This window comes from Triticum urartu, chromosome 3A (assembly GCF_056163025.1).
Source record: "Triticum urartu cultivar PI428250 chromosome 3A, HENAU_Tu73, whole genome shotgun sequence".
In the NCBI taxonomy this organism is placed as follows: domain Eukaryota; kingdom Viridiplantae; phylum Streptophyta; class Magnoliopsida; order Poales; family Poaceae; genus Triticum; species Triticum urartu.
Window position 1 is genome coordinate 410,120,145 of NC_141875.1, and position 25,974 is coordinate 410,146,118.

Below are 25,974 nucleotides of genomic sequence, written 5' to 3' on the forward strand. Positions count from 1 at the left end.
TTGCCAACCAGCTGTCCTCCCCTGCACAAAAGCGGGTCATGAGGCTTGTTAGTGTGGCCATTGTTCTTGGCTTTTCTTGGATGAGGTGTCTGGTGAGCCATTCGTCTCGAACGTTATGCCTAAAAGCTGCTAAGGCTTCGGTGTCCGGACAGTCGACTATCTGATTATTTTTAGTGAGGAATCTATTCCAGAACTACCGAGCTGATTCTCCGGGTTGTTGAGTTATGTGACTAAGATCGTCTGCATCCGGAGGGCGGACATAGGTCCCTTGAAAGTTTGCTCGGAAAGCATCCTTGAGCTCTTCCCAGCTTCCAATTGTGTTTTCGGGAAGGCTTTTAAGCCAATGCCGGGCTGGCCCTTTAAGCTTAAGGGGTAAATATTTTATGGCGTGGAGATCATCTCCTCTAGCCATGTGTATGTGGAGGATATAATCCTCGATCCAAACTCCAGGGTCTGTTGTTCCATCATATGCCTCTATGTTTACGGGTTTGAATCCCTTTGGAAATTCATAGTCCCGGACCTCATCGGTGAAACATAGGGGGTGTGCGGCGCCCCTGTATTTGGGTGTGCCGGATTCTGATGATGGCTTCATAGCGTTGCTTACGAGAGCTTGCTTTCTTGGCCCATAAATGGACCTGACTGGGCCATGATGCAAATCCTTAAGTGGGTCGCATGCCGATTTAGGTGCGGCGCCGCTTGCCGCTTTATGGGGTCGTCTATCCGACCGTGTGGCTTTCTCATTTTTTGAATGCGAGGGCTCTAGGGCCTCTTCGTCGAATTCAGGCAGTAGCTTTCTTTTTGGATAGCTTTTAGTGCGGCGACTGTCGCCGTATTTATCTGCGGTATTGATTACCTTGCTCCATCCAATCCGGAGTGCATCCTCCACTGTTTTTAGCTTCTGCTTCTGCTTTTTTAGGCTGCGTGCAGTTGCAACGAGCCTCTCGTGGAGATTCTTCTGCTCCATAGGTTTATCTGGCGTGAGGTTGTCCGGATTGTCGTTTTCGCCGGAGGCAGGATGTTCGGTTTCTCTATCCGTGTTGCCCTGTTCGGACGGTTGCTCTAAGGCCTGCTCATCGTCTACCGGCTCGTCCTGCTCTATGGCTGGGTTTTTGTCGAGGCGGGGCTTGGATCGGCGTTTACGCCGACGCTTTGATTGTTTTTCGGGGGGTCGATCTCCCGTCCCATCCCCTTTTTCCTCGTTGTTGCTTCCTTTAGGGGTATCCACCATGTACACATCGTGAGATGAGGTGGCTGTCCAATGCCCTATGGGCGTTGGTTCGTCGGTATCTCCTGCATCATCATCCATGCTGTCGATGTCTCCGGAGTCGAAGTTGAGCACGTCGTTTAAATTGTCGACTGTGGCTACCAAGTGGGTGGTGGGTGGGCTTTGAATTTCTTCATCGTCCGTATCCCATCCTTGCTAACCGTAGTTCGGCCAGGGCTCTCCTGATAAGGAGAGAGACTTGAGAGAGTTCAGGATATCGCCACAAGGCGAGTGCTGAAAGATGTCTGCGGCGGTGAACTCCATTATCGGCGCCCAATCGGATTCGATCGTCAAGGGCGCGGGGGGCTCAGAGTTCGGAAAGGAATCCGGCTCCTCGGAGTCACGGGCCATGCGGAGTGCGGGGCTGGAGTTCGGCTCGATCACCTCTGAGATCGCAGCCCCTGAGGCAGCGTCCAACCGCTGATCCTCGATCGGCGCAGTAGGCTCCGAATCAATGGTCGGAACCGATGCGTGTGCGGCCTCCAAGGCACTGTTCGGTGGCAGAGCTATATCATGCCTATCGAGACAGTGCGACGTGCTTGGCTGTGGCTCAAATCCGTCGAAGATCAAGTCCCCGCGGATGTCAGCCGTGTAGTTTAGGCTTCCAAACCTGACCTGATGGCCAGGGGCATAGCTTTCGATCTTCTCAAGGTGGCCAAGCGACTTGGCCCGCAGTGCGAAGCCACCGAAGATGAAGATCTGTCCGGGGAGAAAAGTCTCACCCTGGACTGCATCATTGTTGATGATCGAAGGAGCCACCAGGCCTAAAGGCGACAACATAGAGGAACTCTCAATGAAAGCACCAATGTCGGTGTCAAAACCGGCGGATCTCGGGTAGGGGGTCCCAAACTGTGCGTCTAGGCCGGATGGTAATAGGAGGCAGGGAACACGATTTTTTACCCAGGTTCGGGCCCTCTTGATGGAGGTAAAACCCTACGTCCTGCTTGATTAATATTGATGATATGGGTAGTACAAGAGTAGATCTACCACGAGATCAAGGAGGCTAAACCCTAGAAGCTAGCCTATGGTATGATTGTTGTATATGGAGTTGATTGCCTACGGACTACAGCCCTCCGGTTTATATAGACACCGGATAGGGTTAGGGTTACATTGAGTCGGTTACAATGGTAGGAGATCTTGAATATCCGCACCGCCAAGCTTGCCTTCCACGCCAAGGAAAGTCCCATCCAGACACGAGACGATGTCTTCAATCTTGTATCTTCATAGTCCGGGAGTCCGGCTGAAGGTATAATCCGGCTACCCGAACACCCCCTAATCCAGGACTCCCTCATGCACCTCCTGAGGACAGTGTGCAGTCTGAAGATCTTTCACGCATCTCCAAGTCCGCCAAAGTGAAGAAGCCCATGCAACCCACTGGTCAAGCACTAACCCCTGCTGCTGTTTTGTGAAATGAAAATGACGCCATTGATCTGTCCAGTGACGACGATCTTGGCGATGACGCTCTTGAGCAGTTGATCAAGAGCAAGTAAGAGGCGGAAATATTCAATGACCTCCCTCTCTTTGATGTGGAAATCTTAAACAAGTTTATTGATGAGTGGTTTGACAGCCCAAATGTCAGCTTTGATGATCTTCAGCTTCCTATTGGCCTCAGCGTCGCCTTCCATGGAGCCATTGCTCCTGAGCTGGCTCTAGCTCAGAAAATTGTTGAGCTGAAGCATAAGATCGATTATGAAAAGGCTCAGTTCAAGAAGCACATGGCCAAGCTCAATGTTGAAGACATTCAAAACTTCAAGGTCATGATGCATGAGCTCAAGGAAGCATTCCACAAGAAATGCGAAGAAGCCAAAGGTTCTCGTGAGTGCATGAAGGATCTTGCTGCCAAATGTGTTCAAGGATACAATGAAGCTGAAAAGCGCAAGTCTTTGGGGCGACCAGGCATCGACCCCAGAATGGCTGCCAAGAAGAAGAAGAAGCCAGCTATGGCAGAACCAGAAGCATCAAGGCAGGAAGAACCTCGCATTGTCTTCCCAGCCAGTATGACAAGCTCGAAGCCTAAGGTCCCCACAGTGGCTTCCGAACTCAAGAAAACAAGGGCAGCTGAAGCCGAAGCCAGAAAATGCAAGACCAAAGCCACCACTGATGATGCTCCCCCAACCAAGAAACGGAAAACCAAGAAGAGAGATCGGGCTACTCCCACATTGCCCCTTGATGTCGAGCCAATCTCTGTGGCTCGTCCTGTGTCCGAACATCGAGAGCGCTAGTTGATAGTTCATGAGCCTGCTTCCACAGAGGCTCCTGAAGCTGAAGACAATCCAGCTATTGACCCCACCGCAGCTGAAGACATTGGTCCTCACAACAATGTTGAAGATGATGAAGTCCTTCCTCAGATCGAGCACAATTTGGTATCATCGCCTGTGCTCATGCACAGCGAGCTCATCAGCATTGGTCGTCCTCTTATGCCAACTGCTCAGGATGCATCATGGGCTGATCACCCACAACAACAAGACACCCCAAGTGCTCCCCAACCACAAGATGACGATGACTTTGAGGCCCAGCCGACTCCATCTCCACAAGCGTCGCCAGCATTCCGCAAGCTTCGCAAAGGATCAAGGCCCCAAGTCCCTCCAACTGTGAACGTCTCTGAGTATGAAGCCAAAACGGCTGAAGATATTCCGGCTGCATCAGCCGATGAAGAAGAACCAAGAGTTGAAGTACAAAGAGTTGCTACACCTCCTTCCCACCAAGATGTTGTTCTCGAGGAAAACGTGTCCGACCCTTTAGCTCCTGAAGTGGAGGTTAACAATACTGAGGCGGCCACCAACATCAACACTAAAGCCAATGACGTTGTCATGACTGAAGCCAATGTGGCCCCTGAAGCCCATGTCAACGACAATGCCAATGCTCCTGTACCCCCTCCAAGACCTCATACAATTGAGCTGGCATTTGATCGTGGTCTGCCTGTTATGGTTTGATGGCCCATTCTGGTTCCTCCACCTGCTGCAGGTCCACAATTTGACTATCATGTCAAGCACAGACCTCAAGTCCAGAAGCCCAAGCCAAGACTTCCAAGATTCCCAGGCACTGCAACTTCACCTGGGGTCTTCAATGTGAATGGCTTCGTGGCACGTAACACCTTCTTCAACAGCGCCAAGAACCCTTACACCAAACCTCGCATTTCATCGGATCGGTTCTGGAGCTACCAGCAGCGCAGCTACTATTCCTGCGTCTTATACAATCAAGGGCGCATATTTCCCCATATGCGTCTTGACACTGAAGCTCTAGCTGGCCTGCCCTGTCTAGAAGAAGCGTTTGATTGCTTCAGAGACGCTGGACTCGTGAAATTTGTCACAGACAAGGAACACTGGAATGAAGAGCTTTTGTTACAGTTCTATGCAACTCTTCACATTCGAGGCTACAACAGGGATCCAAAGACTTGTGTCCTTAAGTGGATGACAGGCAATGTCCATCATGAAGCCAAAGCTCTTGATATCATTGAGCTCACAGGCCTACCCACTCCAGGTGAATACTATGAACCAGGTTGTCAACAACACCAGAATGCTTTGGAGAGCATTTTTCAGAAGCCAGAACCCAACATGAGCCAAATGTTGAGCATGATGAAGCCTTTTCCTCACGACGTTGACTACCCATCTGAATTCTTTGTTGAAGACCTAGAGTATGTGCCTCGCACCATTTATCATATTATCAACAAAACTCTATGGCCTGTCAAAGGACATTCATTTGCAGCGAAGCTTGAAGGAGCAATGAAGACTTTGGTTTTCTATATCTTCAATGGCATCATCTTCAATGCTCAAGACTTTTTCATCAGACAATTGGCTGCATCTGTCTCCGACATTTTTGGGTTGAAGTTCAATGCTCCATGGGTCATGCATCTTATCAAGCTTCACTCTGCCTTCAACTATCAGCTGTCTGCGCGCAATCATCTTGTATTCTTGCCAGAGGTTGATCTGTCTGTTGAAGCTATTTACCTAGAGCCTGCTAAGGATCCCATTTATCTTCACAATGCTGATCGTCAAAGCTTCACCCAGCCCATTGAAGGAGTTCAGGCAGTCTCTCATGTTTATCCCTTGGCTGGTAACACATGTGCCCCTCGCGCTCAAACTGACGCCACTGAAAGCACCATTGCCCAAAGGCCTCGGAGGCGATCTCGTGTTCTCAATGACCGAGAGCTTCTCGTCACACTACACCAGAAACAGGACAAGCATCACAACTGTCTTAAGCGTCAGATGCAAAGCCTCTTGGTGGATGTCAATCGCATTCGCAATCTTGCCACCAAGAATGCCTTTGTTACACATGAAACCTGTCAAAGGTCTTGGAAGAGTTTGACATTGCTTAGTGCTGAAGCTGATCTGTAGGACGATGGCTTCATCGAAAGATTCATGTTTGACTCGACTCCTCCAAGGAATGCTCACTTGCGTCGGACTCCCTCACTTGAAGACTCTGACTATTGGTCCTCAGCTGCGACAGTGAATGCCAGAGTCATCGATGACCAAGATGATGCAACTTCACCTCCTCCAACTTCAGCGCGTGTCGACACTGCACCAAGTTCTTCTGCACCACCGGACCTCAATGACGACCCTGCTGCCTCGCCTGCACCTCATGGAAATGAGTAGGCTCTCTATGTCTTCAAACCTTTTTGGTCCTTACTGACAAAAGGGGGAGAAGCATATGAGTTGATAGTCCTCTAGCGGGTCCATATGGGTGGTTGCTTTACTTTTTGCTACTTTTGCTAAGTGCTTACAACTCTCGCTTTTCGATAAATTTGGTTCTTTGAGTTGTAACACTTAAACTTGATGGTCGTCTGCTACTTATTTGCTATTCTGCGATGCGATGATAAATTCTGCATGTGCGATGATAACTTCCACACTTAGGTCATTTTGCAGACGTCCATTTTTCATTATGCATGTCATTATCTTCGTTATATCAAATCATGCATGATGAATTGTCATCATAAGTTGAAGAGGATCTCCACAAGTATAACCTACCATGTGCATTTGCATTCCAAAAGCAAATTACTTATATGCACATCTTCAGGGGGAGCCTTTGCCACTTATGAAGACAATACACTATCCGTTACAATTTCACATATTTTATTCCCCATTGAAAACTTCAACCAGTTTGTCATCAATCACCAAAAAGGGGGAGATTGTAAGTGCATCTAGTGCCACCCCTAGTTGGTTTTGGAGTATTGACGACAAACCTGGTTGAGGGACTAATGTGTTTGTGAGAACTGCAGGATAACACGGGTAGAAGTCCCTCATTGATTCGGTTTTCCTACCAGAGATGACCCCTAAAAATGTATGAAGACATTGAAGTCAAAGGTGGTATGTGAAGACATTCACATTGAAGACTATGACAAAAGAAGACATTCTCTTGAAGACTATGGAGCGCGAAGACTTAGTTGTTTCGTCGTTCTTTTTCTTCTTTGTTGGGTCATAGGAACCACCATACTGTTAAGTGGGGTCCAAGTGAACCAGTCAGAATGACTGAAGTGATGCTTAACCAAAATCCTATGTCTTCGAGCGAAGACAATGAGAGCAAATCTTATCCAGAGCTGGATAAGTCAGCTTTGCTTGTAGCCCAAGTAAAGTTGTCATGTGTGTTTGAAATCTGACCGTTGGAACACGTGTCAGTTCCTTAGTGACCCAGGGTCATTTCGGACAAATCAGGTCGGGTTGCCTAGTGGCTATAAATAGCCCACCCCCTACAACCATAAACGGTTGGTTGCTCAGAGTTAGTGTATGTCTTTTGTCGTTTGAGAGCAACCCACCTCGAAGCCTTTGAGAGAGAATTCCTTGCGAGGACAAAGCCCTAAACACCCAGAGCCAAAGAGTGTTAGGCATCACTGAAGTCTTCTTGTCTGTGTGATCTGAAGACTTATTACACTTGAGGACTGTGAATCCTCCAGCCGGTTAGGCGACGCGTTCTGAGCATCCAAGAGTCATTGTGGATCACCGGTGAACGAAGTCTGTGAAGGTTTGGAAGTCTACCTTGAAGACTTACCAGAGTGATTGGGCGAGGACTGGGTGTCCTTAGCTCAAGGGGAATAAGGTGAAGACGCGGTCTTTTGAGTTGAATATCAGCCTCCCTAACCAGATGTACAGTTGTCACAGCAACTGGAACTGGTCCAACAAATCCTTGTCTTCAACGAGTCACTGGTTCCATTCTTCCCATCTCTTTATTTGCAGATTGGTCCTTGTGAAGTCATTGCATGTTTGCATTATCTATTTGTCTTCACTGTGTGACTGCTTGTTCTGTTTGGCTTCGTACTATTTTCCATCCTGATCTATACTGCCTAGCTGCGATTAGTCTTTGTGCTTTCATCTCATTAAATACTTGACTATGGCTTGCTTAGTGTAGTCTACCTTCCGCTGCATGGTAATAGGTTTGTTTCTATCATTTGTCTTCGAAACTTCCATGTTTTGAAGACTTTCATAAAAATCGCCTATTCACCCCCCTCTAGTCGATCACTAGCACTTTCAAAATGTGACACCGATTCTTTGGAGCGGCGCTAAACGTTTCGGGCGGGAAGCGCGCGCGGGCGATGGAGGGGCTTTGGGTGGGCCAGGCTGGTCAGGAGCAGGCGTGGCAGCTGTCCGCCTGTCCCTACCGGACGCCCGGAAACGAGAGGATGCACCGACTCTCGCGGCTAAAATCATACACTACACACCATCTCTCTATAGGAGTAGGTCGATCTGTCGCTCTCTCTGACACACACATGCTGTTAAATAGACACACGCACACACAGGTTCATAGAATAGGAAAATCATGCGGGTGCGAAGCCACAGGAAGTGAGATACAAATGGTGTACGTACAAGAAGAGAAGAGGTGACGAATATTCCATCACACCTGGACTGAGGAGTAGTACTCCCTCCGTCTAGGTGTGAAGTCATCCTACGGAAATCAGATATTCCCAAAATGTTTAGGCGTCGTCCATTAATTTCGCATCTCAATCCCCTCCCGGCCTCGTTGCTAGCGAGCGTTGTTACTTAGGGAGCGTTTGGATCCTTAGCAAGAACAGCTTATAGCATAGCCGGGCAAGGTTAGGCGTTTGGAACTGTTAAAATATGTTAGCTTTTGTGGGCCAACTAGCTTGGGTGGGCTAGAAAAACCTTGCTAGATCAGGAGAGCCAGATCGGCTCGCTTCCGACGGCAAACTTTGCGTAGTAGTAACATAGACTAGAAACATATGCATGTTGTACTAGTCCAAGTTACTCACCACTATGACCAGCCTAAGCAATGTAACCAAACGCTCCTTACTCTGCCTTGTTATGTCCCCCAGAAACCCAATGCATGGAGCGCAACTACAGGTTGCACTTCAAAAAAAATACACTTCTGTGGTGATATGTGTTTGTCACAGTAGGTCACATTTTCTTGCATGCATGTACATCCATGAAAATTTTATGACAGAATCAAGATAGTCATACCTGTGCTGTCGTAGAAGTGTTCCATGAAATTACCAAAATTATCATCATGGAAGTGTCCACTTCCATGATGATAAATCGCGTGTCATAGAAGTGCTTTCGTCAAGGGTGATCGACACATGGCATCCACCATAACGAAACACCGTTAAGCTACCGGGTCCGGTTTTGGTTCCGATAACCTGTTAACAGCCCCGACCAATGGGGATTTTCCACGTGTAAAATCATCATTGGCTGGAGGAAACACATGTCGGCTCACCGTTGGGACAGATTTCATCCCCTCATTGGACCCAAAGCGCCTATGATACGTCGACACGTGGCACAGCCCAACAGAGGCCCATTCCTGTGAAAAGGCCGGCCCGTTTGACTTGGTTAAAAGGTGGCGGGCCAGCCCACGACAAGCCTGTTAACGGCCTGTTCGCATATAGCCCATTTACAGCCCGCTATCCCAGGGCCCGTTTATGACCTATCCGAATTAGGCCCAGTAGTGTCATCTGGGCCGTCTAATATAATTCCATCCCGTTTTAACTTCCGGCCCATGTATAGCCCATGATGTCTTTCGGCCCATATGAGGCCCTTAGTAACCCTCGGCCCCTTAACGACCCGTGGTAAAACTGGCCCGTAATGAATAGTGTATCACTTTATACCCATTAACGGCCCATTATTCCGTTGGGCCGTTTCTAGCCCATGTTATCTTTCGGCCTTTTGAGGGCCCATTTATTCTTCGGCCCATTTCCAGCATTCGGTTACTTACGGCCTGTTACTGTCATTTTCTGCTTGTGGGCCAAATTCAACCCGTGGTTACAGTCGGCCCGTTTGTGGGCTGTTAATACATTGGGCCGTTTTCATGTCAAAAAACCCGTTGGGCTATTTTCATAGAGTTATCAAATACAACCTATTAACGGCCCGTTATCGTCCACGAATAGATTGGCGAAATGATGATACGCCCCGTAGAAGGCGCATGGATCCTACGGCCCGTAAAAGGCCCATGGATCGTACGACCCGTAGAAGGCCAATGGATCCTACGACACGTATAGAAGGCCAATGGATCCTATGGCCCGTAGAAGGCCCATGGATCATACGGCCCGTAGGAGGCCCATGGTTACAACAGTTCATGTGTTGCCATGATTATTTTGGCCTAGTTTCCAAAAATAGGTTATTGTGGCCACTAGAAAAACACAGAAAAAGAACTGCAGTGACTACAAGCAAACAACTAAACAAGACAATAATGAAATAAATAAGCAAGCAATTAACGCTAGCCTATTACCGCTATTACACATATTACATCCACTGGGCATCAAAGTTCACCACCAGTGCAAATATAGGGAACAAAGCAGCATATTATATACACTGGCCGTCAAAATTGGCCACCAGTGCAAATAAACGCGGCAGCAAAACAAGAGCATAACTAAAACAACTTCAGAAGAGCTCATGAAACACGGTATCCACCATGCTGGCAATAAGCTTAGCAAGCTTATTAGCTTTGTCCTGTTTGGCGCTAAAATCCTCCAATGCTTGCTGTTGCACCAGAAAGTATGCATCTGAATGCTCCAGGGACTTCCGCAGTCCTTCCGCTTCTTCTCGCATCACAGCTGATCGATGTCTTTCAGCTTGTAGTTGAGACTCAAGAAAATGAACTGATTCAGATAGTGAGTTTGAATAGCTTGTGCAAGCGGTAGTGGCCAGTAACTCGAACACTAAACCAAGACAGGACTTTGGGGTTGTCTCAGTTTTATCATCTTTGTTGGAGACCAACAAGGATGTGTCACTATCCTAAACCTTATCTGCATTACTTCCTTTACCATTCCTTAATAAGGCACTCTTCCCCAATAATCTGCCAGCATTCTAAAAGAAGAAACAAGCAGACACATAACATGTTTAGCATGTACTAGTGTATGAAACTCATTTCGGTGAACCAGTCCATTAGTAAGGTGGATAGGATTAAACTACCAAGTCTTCTATTGCCAAGTACTAATACATAATAAAAGCATCAAACAAACATATATCTATGTCCTATGGTCACTGCATTGTCTTCCCAAATCAAAATAGAGACACGGTTCAAATCATATTAGTTCAAGACAAACCAGCAGTGAAAGAATACAAAGCGTGGGAAACTACACGGCACAACAAGATTTCAGATGGGTACCACGGGTCTACATGTACAACAACACTATTGGCTCTGTTGTGATGCTAGTAATGTGCATGATATGAGAAGTCAACTGTATACACAATTGAAATTGAAATCAACAGAGCTATTAATAAGAGCAAGCCTGTTAAAGAAACATGCGTGAACATACCTGCTGTGCCATTGGAGTTTCGATTGGATCCTTCAATTTAAAAATAAGTTTGTATGAGTAAATACAGTGATACAAGAGCAAAGCAGTATGCACGATAGCAATGATAGTTAAAAAAGGCGCGCTTAAGCGTGCCTAGGCTCTAGGCATTGGCGAAACACATTGCGCATAACTACGCTTAATCTGTGCATAACTGCGCATAAGCATGCGCTTTGGTCAGTAAAGCGCAAGGCGGTGGCAAAACACACAATTAACGCCTAACGCTTTTTTGAACTATGATAGCAATGGAATCTTATATTAGAACAATTGTTCTTCAGGTTTAGGCATTTGTTCTACATGAACACAGTACAGTAAGACGTAAGAATATAGTACTTAAAAATAGAAAATGAGCTCATAGACCTTACCACATTGTTGGTTCGGGACCAGTACAGAACAAGGCGTTCCCAGTCATCGTCCAGCAAATGTGTCTCAGGAGAACGTATGGGAATTTGATGAGTTTCTTTGCCAGTGAAGTACGTTTTCTTTAGGTAATTCCGATACTGCCACCAAGCATTCTTGAAGATAGCAGAGGTATTAGCACAGGTTACCTCATCCTGAGTTTCCAAATAGGTCCTTCTCTATAGAGAAAAATGGGAAAATTTGCTGTATTATAACCATCATGGAGGTAGGATGTATGGGACAAAGCAAAGTAATTTCTATGAATAACATTACTTACACATAACTCCTGGACAAACACCTGCAACTAGCATTTTCCTTCATCTTCAGTATAATATTTCCAAGATGGGACGATATGCACATACGATTTAACAACATCAAATGCGATAGATGCTAAACTACGACTAGCTGGTTGTGCTTCCTCCACAGGAATAGGCATACTAACTGGTGGAGTTGGGGTTCGCCGTGGTAGTACTGGCCCTTTGGGCACTGGAGCTGCCTTACTAACTGCTCTTGTTTGGGAGCTCTGTGGTGGAGATGGTGTTGTGTCAACATGAACTGGGTTACTATCTGCTGGGGTTGGGGTTAGATTGGGTGAAGCTGGTTCTCTGTCCATCGCAGTAGGGGTACAATCTGCGAGAGTTTGGGTTATGTGTGGTATGGCTGGTTCTCGTGCATGTACAACCGGGGTGCTATCTCCACCAAGAGGTAGCATTGTTTTAGCTGGTTCTCTGTCCATCGCAGTAGGGTTACAATCTGTGAGAGTTTGGGTTATGTGTGGTAGGGCTGGTTCTTGTGCATGTACAACCGGGGTGCTATCTCCACCAAGAGGTAGCAATGTTTTATTTGAAGACCGTGTTTTTAGTCCGCTAGATGCTGGCATCACCCGCTCCAATTCAAATGGCTGATAAACAGGAAACATAGTTGAATGTACAGACGTTGTATGAGAGACAGATGCAATAGATAGTGTGGAAAAAGAGGGCATGAAATAGTTGACATGTATATTGTTTAACTAAAATGGATAGCATGACATAATTTCACATATATGATGTCTATCTAAACTGGATAGCATAGCATAACATAATTCCAAGATATGATGAATAACTAAACATGATCGCATGACATAATTCACCTACATGTTATCTAAGTAATCAGGATCGCATCATTTAATTCACATATGTGATTTATATGCTAAACAGAGGGCATTAGATATGATGTCTGAACTAAGAACATGGTGTTGAATATTGTGTATATGATGTCTAAACTATGCAATGCAAGACACCATATGCATGATATGAGCAGTATAACCGTGCCAAGTTAGAGCATACACCTCGGTGGGGGAATAGGACTGGTCATCTGTCTCCGAATCCATCTCTGAGGAGCTATCGGGACCCAACAAGAGATCTGCTTCGACAGGTAGCACTGTCTGCTTTCAAGGCCTTGTTTTCACTCTAGATTTTTCAATCTCCCACCCAAATGGCTGATTCACAGGAAGAGTAGTTTAATGTACAAACATTGTCGACAAATGGAAATGTAATTGTAGCGACTAGACCTCAAACGGTCCAATCTCTGTGCTCCGGTGTCATCCCTAGATCAGTAATGCTGACACCACACAGTACTTGAAGGATTTATAATAGAGTAGCAATCAAACACTTATTATATCGAGTGTCTCAAAAGAGAACTTATTACAATAAATATGGCTTAAGGCCATCTAATAACGATAACAGCGGAAGGCTTGGAAGATAAGTGAGTCCATCAACTCCAACGGCATCACTGAGTATAGAACCACGACCTAAAGGCACCTTACTCATCGTCTGAAAAATCTGCAACATGAACGTTGCAGCCCGAAATGGGTCAGCACATGGAATATGCTGGCAAAGTAACACATAGAGAGCAATGAAAGAATAAGGCTATACTACATGCATATTTGGCTGGTGGAAAGCTCTATGGTCACAGTTTTGCGTAAAGCCAATTTTTCCCTACTGCAAAGGAATATATTTTAACTATCATGGTAGTTGTTAAACATTGAGAGTGTAGACACCCTCTCAATCCCAATTAAGCATCATCATTAAAACCCAACAAAATTAATTTAGAGTAACATGATGAGATTCACATGATAATCCAAGTACTAGATACTCAAGATGTCCATAACTGGGGACACGGCTAACCATCATTAGTTTATACACTCTGCAGAGGTTTGAGCACTTTTCCCCACAAGACTCGATCTCCTGCATTGGGATTCTCGCACTACATGATGTTTGAGAAACGGATGACCGAGACATAGTCTTTCAGAAGCGCTTGCACCTTACGAACGGGTAGACCGTACCAACCTACATCCCCTACATCTGCTAGTCTACCACTGTAAGAGTTCGCACGACTTAGTCAACTATGCTAGAGCCCATAATAGCTTGTGGCTGCACACGGAAGTTTCTAGTATGAATAATCTCATGATCCCTTTGAGCCTGGGTGGCGGTCCAAAAGAAAAATAGGCAATCGCTGGAATACCCAGGTGCCTCAATCCACCCAGATGTGTGTTTAAGTTGCCACCTTAGATAAACCATTAATTTAACAATCTCACATCTATCATGGATACACTCACCCAATCCACGTCTACTAGCATAGCATGGCATAATAAGCAAATGTAGAAGTAACTCCCAAAGGTTTGATAATAAACAGGTAATAGGTACTACCTCATGTACTTCCCGAACCCACAATTTAATTAGATCCTAATCATGCAATGGTGTGAGGATTGATCTAATGCAATAAGAACTGGGTAGTAGGAGGTATGATCAAAGTGTTACTTGCCTTGCTGATGATCCGTGAAACCTAGCGATTCGAAGTAGCAAGCGGCGCACTCCGGGTACTCTATCGCAAACAACCAAGCATATAATAAGTACTCATCTAATGCATAGTTAAAACTTGAATAAGAGATCTAACCAGATATTTTAACTTAAGAACTCCGGTTGGCAAAAAGAATCAAATCAAACGAAGCAACAAAGACAAACGGCGAAACAAACAAGCTTCGTTTACTAATCTGAATCTAGGTCAAATTTTACTCAGGCAAAAACTTGTTTGAGTTGGTTAAATGGAAAGAGGGTTTCGAGACGAAACTCCAGGCGCTTGAATCGCTTGATTCCGATAAACGAGCGAAAAGTTAAACTAGAACGAAAATCAGATCAGAAATCGCGATCGGAAATAATCATGGATTAATCCGAGAAAAAGAAAAACGACGAACAGAATAACGAACGAACGTTCGTTTTCTGGAACTAAACGATGAACGCGTTCGTTAAAACGAACGGATGAGCGAACACTCGCTAAATAAAGAAACATAAAAAAATCCGATCTATTTAAAAAAACAATAAAACAAAAACTAGGGTTTTCTAAAAAACCAAATCAGTTTTTCTCAGAAAACTGGGCGGCGGGGCGGCTACCTCGGCTCGGTCCGGCGGGGCTTTCGGTGGGTAGCGGGGCGGCGGCAGCAGCGGTGGCGGCGTGCGGCGCGTCGCAGGCGGCGTGCGGCGGGGCGGCGGGGCTGCGTGGGCGGCGGCGGCAGCTGGTGGCGACTCGGGGCTCCCAGGGGGCCCCGGGGTGGCTATTTAAGAGAGGGGGGCGGCCTTGCTTGGGGAGGGGGTCGGCGGCACATGCGTGCCTGGCTCGGTCTCCCCGAGTCCGGCGGCAGCTCGGCGAGGGAGGCGGTGGCCTGGCGGGCCGGCCTGGCTCGGCTGGGCCTTTGGCCCAGTCGGGCGTGGGTTTTTTCTTAAAACAATTTCACCGAAACTAAGAAAAATTCTAGAAAAATAAATAAAACTCTAAAATTGCCAAAACAAATTTTCACCGTCTAAATAAAATATTTAGAACAGGATGAACATTTTCTTGGCCCTAAATGCAATTTTTTAAAACATGCAATTTTTCCTAAATTCAAATAAAACCACGAAAAACTCTAGAATAAAACCTTATTTGATTTTTTATTAAATCCTCAATATTTCTTTATTTTGGGAAAGTCATTTTATTCCCTCATATTTTGATAATAGAAATGATTGAAGATAAATTAAATAAAATCAAATGATCCTATTTTCAAAATTTGAGAAAACTCAAATATGAAAATAACGAAATCCCCAACTCTCTCCGAGGGTCCTTGAGTTGCGTAGAATTTCGAGGATCAACCCAAAATGCAAATAAATATGATACGCAGTGATGATCTATTGTATAACATTCCAAATTGAAAATTTGTGATGTTACAAACCTACCCCCCTTAAGATGAATCTCGCCCTCGAGATTCGGGTTGGCTAGAAAATAGGTGAGGGTGGTCCTTCAGCAAATCTTCCTCTCGCTCCTAGGTGGCTTCTCCGTCTGGTGGCTCCACTGAACTTTGCAAAACTTGATAACCTTGCTGCGGGTTACTCGGCTGGCATACTCAAGAATCTTAACTGGTTTCTCCTCATAGGTCAAATCACCGTCCAACTGAATCGCTTCCAGTGGCACTGTATCTCTCAGCGGTATAACAGCCATCTCTGCGTGGCACTTCTTTTACTGGGAAATGTGGAACACGTCGTGAACTCCTGACAATCCTTCAGGAAATTCCAACTTATAAGCTACTTCTCCCATACGCTCCAAAACCTTGTATGGTCCTACAAAACATGGCACTAACTTTCCCTTAACTCCAAAGCGCTTAACTCCTCGAAGTGGAGATACTCGAAGATAAACTCGGTCTCCGACTTCGTAAACTGTCTCCTTGCCTTTAGAATCTGCGTAGCTCTTCTTCCTGGACTGGGCTACCTTGAGCCTATCGCAAATCAATTTCACCTTCTGTTCAGACTCGTTAATCAGATCCGGTCCAAACAACTGGCAGTCTCCAACTTCATCCCATGATAGTGGGGTCCTGCACCTCCTTCCGTACAAGGCTTCGAAAGGGGCCATCTTCAATGGATTGATAACTGTTGTTGTAAGAGAACTCTGCATATGGCAAATTGTCGTCCCAACTAGATCCATAATCTAGCGCACAAGCTCTCAGCATATCCTCCAAAATCTTATTGACTCTCTCGGTCTGTCCATCTGTCTGCGGATGGAAAGCTGTACTGAATTCTAGCCTGGTACCCAAAGTTTCGTGCAACTGATTCCAGAACTTTGAGGTAAACTGGGTTCCTCTATCTGATACAATGCTCCTTGGAACTCCATGCAGACATACAATCCTGCTCATGTATATCTTTGCCAACTTGGCACTGGTATAGGTAGTCTTCACCGGGATGAAATGAGCTACCTTTGTTAAACAATCGACTACTACCCAAATCGAGTCATAGCCTGAACGAGTTCTGGGCAAACCTGTAATAAAATCCATGCCTAGTTTATCCCACTTCCATTCGGGTATTGGCAATGGCTGTAGCAATCCGGCTGGCTTCGAATGCTCTGCCTTTACTCTCTGACATACATCACAAATTGCTACATACTCCGCAGTATCCTTCTTCATTCCGGTCCACCAGAAAATATCCTTCAAATCCAGATACATCTTGGTATTTCCTGGGTGAATCGAATATGGTGAATCATGGGCCTCTTGCAGAATCAACTTCCTGATATCTGGGTCATTGGGCACATAAACACGGTCTTCAAACCATAGGGCATCGTGCTCATCCTCACGAAATCCTTTAGCCCTTCCTTTGCTCATTTTCTCCTTAATAGAAGAAATCTCCTTGTCAGTCTTCTAGGCTTTTCTGATCTTATCCATCAAAGTAGACTGAATCTCCAAATGCTGCTACATAGCCTCTCGGAACTATCTCCAAACATAGCTCACGAAGATTCTCGGCTAACTCTCTTGGTAAACCTCCCATCATTGAGGTGTTGACATGACTTTTACGGCTCAATGCGTCAGCTACTACGTTAGCCTTTCTAGGGTGATAATGCAATCTCATATCATAATCCTTGATGAGCTCCAACCATCTCCTTTGCCTGAGATTTAACTCCTTCTGCGTGAAGATGTACTTCAAACTCTTGTGATCCGTGTACACCTCACAATGGTTTCCAATGAGAAAATGTCTCCAAGTCTTCAACGCATGCACTACGGCTGCTAACTCCAAATCATGCGTGGCATAATTCAACTCATGAGGCTTAAGCTGTCGTGAGGCATATGAAACAACTCTTCCTTCCTACATAAGCACTGCTCCACGTCCTCGACGTGAAGCGTCGCAATACACCTCATAATCCTTGGTCTGATCTGGCAAAATCAACACATGTGATGTAACCAAACGTTTCTTCAACTCCTGGAAACTAGCCTCACATACTTCAATCCATTTGAACTCGGTATCTTTCTTCAACAATTCCGTCATAGGCTTCATAATCTTCGAGAAGTTTTCAATAAATCTCTGGTAGTATCCTGCGAGTCCAAGAAAACTCCGGATCTCTCCAGCTGTTGTTGGGGCTTCCCAATTTGTCATAGTGTCAACCTTGGTGGGATCTACTGCTATACCTTCTCCAGATATAACGTGTCCGAGGAATCCCACTTCCTTCAACCAAAACTCACATTTGCTAAACTTGGCATATAACTAATGTTCTCTAAGCTTTCCAAGTACCAAACGCAAATGCTCCTTATGCTCCTCTTCATTCTTCGAGTAAACTAGGATATCATCAATGAACACTATGACGAACTTATCCAAAAACTCCATAAACACTTTGTTCATTCATGTTCATAAAATATGCAGGTGCGTTAGTCAGACCAAATGACATAACGGTATACTCATACAGCCCATACCTGGTGGTAAAAGATGTCTTAGGTATATCCTGTTGTCGAATCTTCAGCTGATGGTATCCTGATCGCAGATCGATCTTGGAAAATACCTTAGCTCCTTGCAATCGATCAAACAGATCATTGATCATCGGTAGTGGGTACTTGTTCTTGATGGTTACTTCATTCAATCCTCGATAATCAACAACCATCCTTAACGATCCATCCTTCTTCTCCACTAGAAGTATCGGCGATCCCCAAGGTGAAGAACTTGGGCGAATATAACCCTTATCCAATAACTCTTTAATCTGCTTCTTAATCTCCTCCAAATCCTTTTCGGGCATCCTGTATGGTCTCTTAGATATTGGCCCTGTGCATGGCAGAAGCTCAATCAAAAATTCAATATCTCTATAGGGTGGTGAAAGGGCATTTCCCTACTTTATGTTTTGGATGATGATGACAACCCTTTGTGGTCTAATCGTGTGCTATATGTTTCAGGTTCTCGATGCTTAGGCTTACATCGGATTGCTATTGCCTCTCGAAGGAAAAGATCGAAGACGTGTCCTCTACGCTTTTATTTTCTTTGGTCGTAGAGTACCCGTACTATCAAGAGGGAATCCTCATTAGGAAGCTCTGGGGGAATTAGTTCACGTACACTTTTCTCACCCTCTCTTTGCCTTCCTCAGGTGTGTGTGTGTGAGACTTCTCCTTGCCTCTTCCCCTCTTTCTTGCTCACTGTTTCTGCCCAGCGGTGGTACCGCTCTCTGGAGCGGTTGTACCACTGGGTCTTGTCGCTCACCAGCTTTGCTCAAGCGGTTGTACCGCTGCCTCCGGGCGGTGGTACCGCCACCATGCTCTACAATAGCTGGGGCGGTGGTTCCGTCCATGCACCGCTCAAGTACCGGTCTCGCTTCTGGTTTGATGCGGTTCTTGGGCGGTAGTGGCCCGGTTGGTCCGGTCATTCCACGATGACTGGTACCACCGGTGGTCCGAGCGGTTCTTCCGCTCAGAAATTAGCCACCCAAGAGCTCAAGGCCATGTGGTTGTTCCGGCCAGGCACCGCCCAAGTACCGGTCAAGCTCCTGTTTTGATGCGGTGGTTGTGCGGTAGCCAGGCGGTTAGTCCGGTTATTTTTCTTAGCCGGTACTACTGCCCGCCTGTCCGGTTGTACCGCTTGGTAGGGTTCTGCAGTTACACCGTGAGTCCCGGTTGTACCGGGACGAGGACCGGTTGTACCGCTACAGTGCAAAAAACGCAGTAACGGTTGGAAATGTGGGTGACTATTTAAGGGAGCTTCTCCCACCTACCACTCCTACCTTTGACCTCTCTCACTCCACCATTAATGCCCTTTAAGCTCTCTTGCCCGATCTCTCTCTCTAGCCACTCAAACTTGTTGATTTGCTAGGGATTGAAGGAGGAGACCTAGATCTACACTTCCACCAAAGGATATTTGCTTTCCCCATACTTTCTTGTGTGGATTTTGTTACTCTTGGGTGTTTGAGCAACCTAGACGGTTGAGGTCACCTCGGAGCCATATTCCATTGTGGTGAAGCTTCATGGTTTTTGTTGGGAACCTCCAATTAAGTTGTGGAGAGAGCCCCAACCTTGTTTGTAAAGGTTCGGTCGCCGCCTTCAAGGGCACCAATAGTGGAATCACGGCATCTCGCATTGTGTGAGGGCGTGAGGAGAATACGGTGGCCCTAGTGTCTTCTTGGGGAGCATTGTGCCTCCACACCGCTCCAACGGAGACGTACTTCCTCTCAAAGGGAAGGAACTTCGGCAACACATCCTCGTCTCCACCGTCTCCACTCTTGGTTATCTCGTGCCTTTATTTGAGCAAGCCTACTTGTTTCATATCTCTTGCTTGCTTGTGTACCTATCCTTGTTGCATCATATAGGTTGCTCACCTAGTTGCATATCTAGACAACCTACTTTGATGCAAAGTTTAAATTGTTAAAGAAGAGCTAAAATTGTTAGTTGCCTATTCACCCCCCTCTAGTCAACCATATCGATCCTTTCAATTGGTATTAGAGCCTCGTCTCTTTATTAAGGACTTTACCGTCCAAAGAGTATGGTTGATACCGTAGACGGTGTGGAGGAACACTCCGGTGTGAATCCGATCTCGTCTACGGGAGATGGGGGAACTTCGGTCTCTCGTGAGGAGTTCAATGTGGCCTTGGAGACATTGAAAACCTCCATGACGACCAAAGTCGAAAGCATGTTTACTAAATTTCTTGAGGGGCTTAAACTATCCACCGCACTGTTGAAAGTGGGTGATCCCGCCAACAAGGTGACGGATGCTATCCCCGACAAGGGGGAAGCTAGTAGTGAAAAGGCTCCTTCTTCTAGTGGCAAGAATGGCACCGGCATCTTTGCCCATGTGTAACCACCACTTGTTTATGGTGGACCGGTTCCTTCCACTCATTTGAATCATGCCGGTCCTCCCCCTAAGATTGTGAAAAATGAGGATTTTGATTCTTGGGTTTACCGCTTTAAACGTCATTTAAATCATGTGAACACTAACCTTTGGAGAATCATTGAAGAAGGTTTCTATCCACATGATCCAAGCAACTTCACTCCTCGAGAAGCCGCGGACAATCAATTCAATGAGAATGCTCTCTTCATCATTCAAGATGCAATTCCACCCGAAGACCTACCTCATCTTCGTCATTTCGCCTTGGCCAAAGATGCATGGCATTGTGTCATGTCTCTCTACCGGGGAAGCGCAAGCATTCAACGCTCCAACTATGAAGTGGTACAAGATGAGGCCAATGAGTTTGCAATGAAGGAATATGAAGAACCTCGTGAGCTCTATCAGAGAGTAACCAAACTCGCGGTCTCACTACGAGATCACGGGAGCAAGGACACGGATGAAAATTGGATCAAGCGCAAATTCCTCAAGGCAATGATGCCCTATCACAAGGCCATGTCCTCCGTCATTCGTCAAAGACCGGACTTCCACACTTTGACCTCAAGCGAAGTGTTGGATGAGTTTGTGGCCATGAACATTTTGGACAAGACCGCCGACAATGCGGTGCTCCGTTCTCAACGGGCAAAGAAGCCTAACCTTGCATTGAAGGCCAAGCTCATCGTGGAAGACGAAGAAGAGGAAGAAGAGGAGAGCAACCCCGAAGATACGAAGTATGCATATCATGAACACATGGCACTTGCTTCAAGGCAATTTTGGAGCAAGAAAAACTCAAGGCCAAACTTTAGCAAAAACAACTCGAGTGGTACAAGGGGAAAGCAATGTGTAAGGACTTGCTACAATTGCGGCAACGTGAGTCATTTCGTTGCGGAATGCCCGTATGAGAAGAGGGAAGACAATGGTGGAAAGCTCATCCGAAAGGACAAGGCCAAGTCGTTCCCCAACAAGAACAACTTCTCCAAGAAGACTCCTCCCAAGGCTTTGGTTGTGCAAGAAGAGTACAATGAGGATGATGACAATGATGAAGATGATGAGTCGGTTGCCATGGCCTCCGTTGCCATTGCAACAACGTCACGGGTGTCTCTCTTCGACTCACCCAACGAGAGCATCACCGCCAAGTGCCTCATGGCTAAAGCCACCAACAAGGTAACCTCCAACATCAAAACTACCATCATTAATCATCCTTCCCCAATGGATTGCATTAATGAACTTGAGGGAGCTGATGTGGAGGCTAACGAGTTTGAGGCCTTTATGGGCAAACTCAAGGGAAAATCCAAGAAGCACTTTGTTGCTCTCTTGGAACAACTTGGTGAAGCCAATGACATGATCGAGGCTCAAGAGGACACCATCTCTAAGATGGAAGGGCATAGTCGTGACTATGCCGATGAGATCTCGGATCTTTCCAATGCTCTTGAGGAAGAGCGTGGTCTTCGTTTGGCTCTTGAGGAGTCACACAACGTTGATCATGCTATGTTAAAGAAAGACTATGATCATGTCCTCATTGTTTCTCGTGTGCTAAATTCCGAGAAGGCCAAACTCGGGGTTGATCTTGCTAGACTCAAAGAGGAGTTTGATATACTTGACAAGGCCCACAAGGCCTTGAAGGGTATTCACGCTAGTCTCAAGGAGTCTCATGATCAACTCCAAGTGAAGCTAACTAAGGAGAAAGCAACTTTTCCTCATATGGTTTTAATTGATAATGCAAATGCTACTAACCCGTGTTGTGAGCATATACATCTTGTTGAGGAAAATGCTAAGTTGAAGGAGCAACTTGAGAGAGGTCTTGCGACTAGCATACAAGGCAAGAAGAACCTCAACGATCTCTTGATCAACCAAAAGGGAGTTGTGGCCAAGGAAGGGGTTGGGTACGTGCCCGAATCCAAGAACAAGAAGAAGAATGACAAGACCAAACGACCTCCTCCTCTCATGCAAACCTTTGTGAGGGAGGGAGAGAGTGCCCCCAAGGAGAAGAAGAAGAACAATGTCAAGAAGGGCAATGTCACCCCTCCCAACAAAGCCGGCGATTTTAATTCTTCTTATGTGTTATGCCGTGCTAGTGATGGGCATGTTTATGCCAAATTTGTTGGTTCTCTTCATGAATACATTGAATGGTCTATTTGGGTTCCTAAGACCCTTGTTACTAACATCAAAGGACCCATTACAAAATGGGTACCTAAAACCAAGCATTGATCTCTTGTAGGTGTTTGCTTCCGGTGGTGGATCATGGTTGCTCGATAGCGGAGCTACAAATCATATGACCGGAAGCAAGGACTTGGTGGTGGACGTGCACAAGGTTCCATCTATGCCCACCAATGTCGAGTGGGGTGACGCCTCATCTTCTAAGGTATTGGGACTTGGCAAGGTGGTCATCTCTCATGATCTCACGATCGAGAAGGTCATGCTTGTTGAGTCCCTTGCATACAATTTACTTTCTGTTCGTCAACTTGCAATCATGGGCTTTGCCACTTTCTTTGATATCGATACCGTGGCCCTCTTGTGGAGCAAGACTCTTAAAGTAGCCTTTGTTGGGCATGTCGAGAGCGGTCTATATGTGATTAACTTTTCGGAGCGACCCACTAAGACCGCGACATGCCTAATGGCTAAAGTTGATGTGGGATGGCTTTGGCATCGCCATTTAGCCCATGTCAATATGAGATCTTTGCAAAGTCTCCTCAAGGGGGACCATGTCTGTGGACTAATGAATGTTAGTTTTGCTAAAGATCGTGCTTGCAGTGCCTGTATCGAAGGAAAGCTACATGAGAAGGCTCACCCTCCCACGACTATCATTTATTCAAAGAGGCCTTTGGAGCTCCTTCACATGGATCTCTTTGGGCCTCCATCCTTCCATAGTCTTGGAGGTAGGAAGTATTGCTTGGTGATTGTGGATGACTACTCAAGGTACACGTGGGTGTATTTCTTCAAGAGGAAGAGCGAGACCCAACAAACCGTCATTGACTTTGCAAATGAAGCACAACATCAACACAATGCACAGATTTTGACAATAAGAAGTGACAACGGCACCGAGTTCAAGAACTACACCTTGGATGAATTTCTTAGTGATGAGGGAATCAAGCATCAATATTCCGCACCATACACCCCTCAACAAAACAGTGTTGCGGAGAGGAAGAACCGGATGTTGATGGATGCGGCAAGGACCATGATGGCGGAGTTCAAGTCTCCGTACAACTTTTGGGCCGAAGCCATCAACACCGCGTGTCATGCACCCAATCGGCTCTACCTCTGCAAGGGCTTGAACAAGACTCCATATGAGATACTCACCGGTAACAAGCCCAACCTCAAGTACTTCCGGGTATTCGGGTGTAAGTGTTTCATTCTCAAGAAAGGTGTTTGGTTGTCTAAATTTGAGGCTAGAGCTCATGAGGGCATATTTGTTGGTTATGCTACAAACTCTCATGCTTACCGTGTCCTCAATAAATCCACGGGACTTATTGAGGAGACGTGTAACGTGGAGTTTGATGAGAATAACGGCTCCCAAGTGGAGCAAAGTGGCACTTGTGATGTAGGTGATGAAATTCCTCCTCAAGCCATAAGAAGAATGGGTGTTGGTTTTATCCTACCCATTGAGGAACTCCTTGTGGCCGAAGGAGAAGGACAATGCTCCACTCAAGTGGAGCCATCACCAACCCAAGGCCCACACGCTTCCGAAGAACAAAGTGAAGGCCCTCAACCTCATGAACAAGACCAAGGGAAAGATCATACTCAAGATGGTGTTGACGCACCAAGTGATGCCCAAGGTCAAGTTCTCTCCCCCGAGCAAGTTCAAGATCAAGAACAAGTTCATGACGGCGCTCAAGATGATCAAGTAACCGCTCCTCAACTCACCACCGAGGAGGAATTAGAGCGTCATGCCGCCAAGATTGCATCCAAGCTCTCCACCAAGGATCATATCATGACGAATGTGCTTGGAAGCTTAAGAAAGGGGGCAAGCACTCGTAGACAATTAGCAAATTATTGTGAGCATCACGCGTTTGTCTCTTGTGTGGAACCCCACAAGGTCTATGAGGCGCTATAAGATCCGGATTGGCTCAATGCCATGCACGAAGAACTCAACAACTTCGAGCGCAACAAAGTGTGGAGATTGGTGCCAAGGCCAATGGGGAACCACAATGTCATTGGAACCAAGTGGATATTCAAGAACAAGCAAGATGCCCATGGGATTATCATTCGCAACAAGGCTCGTTTGGTAGCACAAGGCTACTCCCAAGTCGAGGGTATCAACTACGGTGAAACCTTTGCTCCCGTTGCTCGTCTTGAATCCATTCGCATGTTGATTGCATATGCTTCTCATCATAACTTTAAGTTACAACAAATGGATGTGAAGAGTGCTTTTATTAATGGTCCCATTAATGAATTGGTTTACGTCAAGCAACCCCGGGTTCGAGGATCCCTACTTTCCCGATCATGTGTATCAACTCGATAAGGCGCTCTATGGTCTTAAACAAGCCCCACATGCGTGGTATGACCACCTTACCGAGTTGTTACAAGACCGTGGTTTTGAAGTTGGGCTAATCAACCCCACTCTTTTTACTAAGAAGGTCAAAGGGGAGTTGTTTGTGTGCCAATTATATGTTGATGATATTATATTTGGTTCTCCTAACAAAGCTTTCAATGAGGAATTTTCCGCTCTCATGACCTGAAAGTTCGAGATGTCCTCCATGGGAGAGTTGAAGTTCTTTCTAGGGTTCAAAGTGAAGCAAAGAAGAGAAGGAACCTTCATCAATCAATCCAAATACACTCAAGACATGCTCAAGAGATTTAAGCTAAGTGACGTCAAGCCGGCTTCCACTCCAATGCCCACCAAGTGCCAACTTGACTTAGATCCCAATGGTAAAGTGGTGGATCAAAAGGTATATCGTTCCATGATTGGATCCTTGCTTTACCTTTGTGCATCTAGACCGGACATCATGTTGAGTGTGGGAATTTGTGCACGATTTCAAGCCGCACCTAAGGAAAGTCACTATGTGGCGGTCAAACGAATCTTTCGATATTTGGCTCATACCCCAAACTTTGGCCTATGGTACCCTAGAGGATCAAACTTCAAGCTTGTAGGGTACTCGGATTCTGATTGGGCGGGAGACAAAGTGGATAGGAAGTCCACTTCCGGAGGGTGCCAATTCCTTGGTTGCTCTTTGGTAAGTTGGTCTTCCAAAAAGCAAAGTTGTGTGTCTCTCTCGTCCACTGAGGCGGAGTATGTTGCCACCGGTAGTTGTTGTGCTCAACTCCTATGGATGAGGCAAACTTTAAAGGATTACGGTGTCACTTGTGACAAAGTGCCTCTTTGGTGTGACAATGAAAGTGCCATCAAGATCTCTCTCAATCCGGTGCAACATTTCAAGACAAAGCATATTGAGATCGGGTATCACTTCATCCGAGATCACATTAGACGAGGAGAGATAGAGCTCAACTATGTCAACACTCAT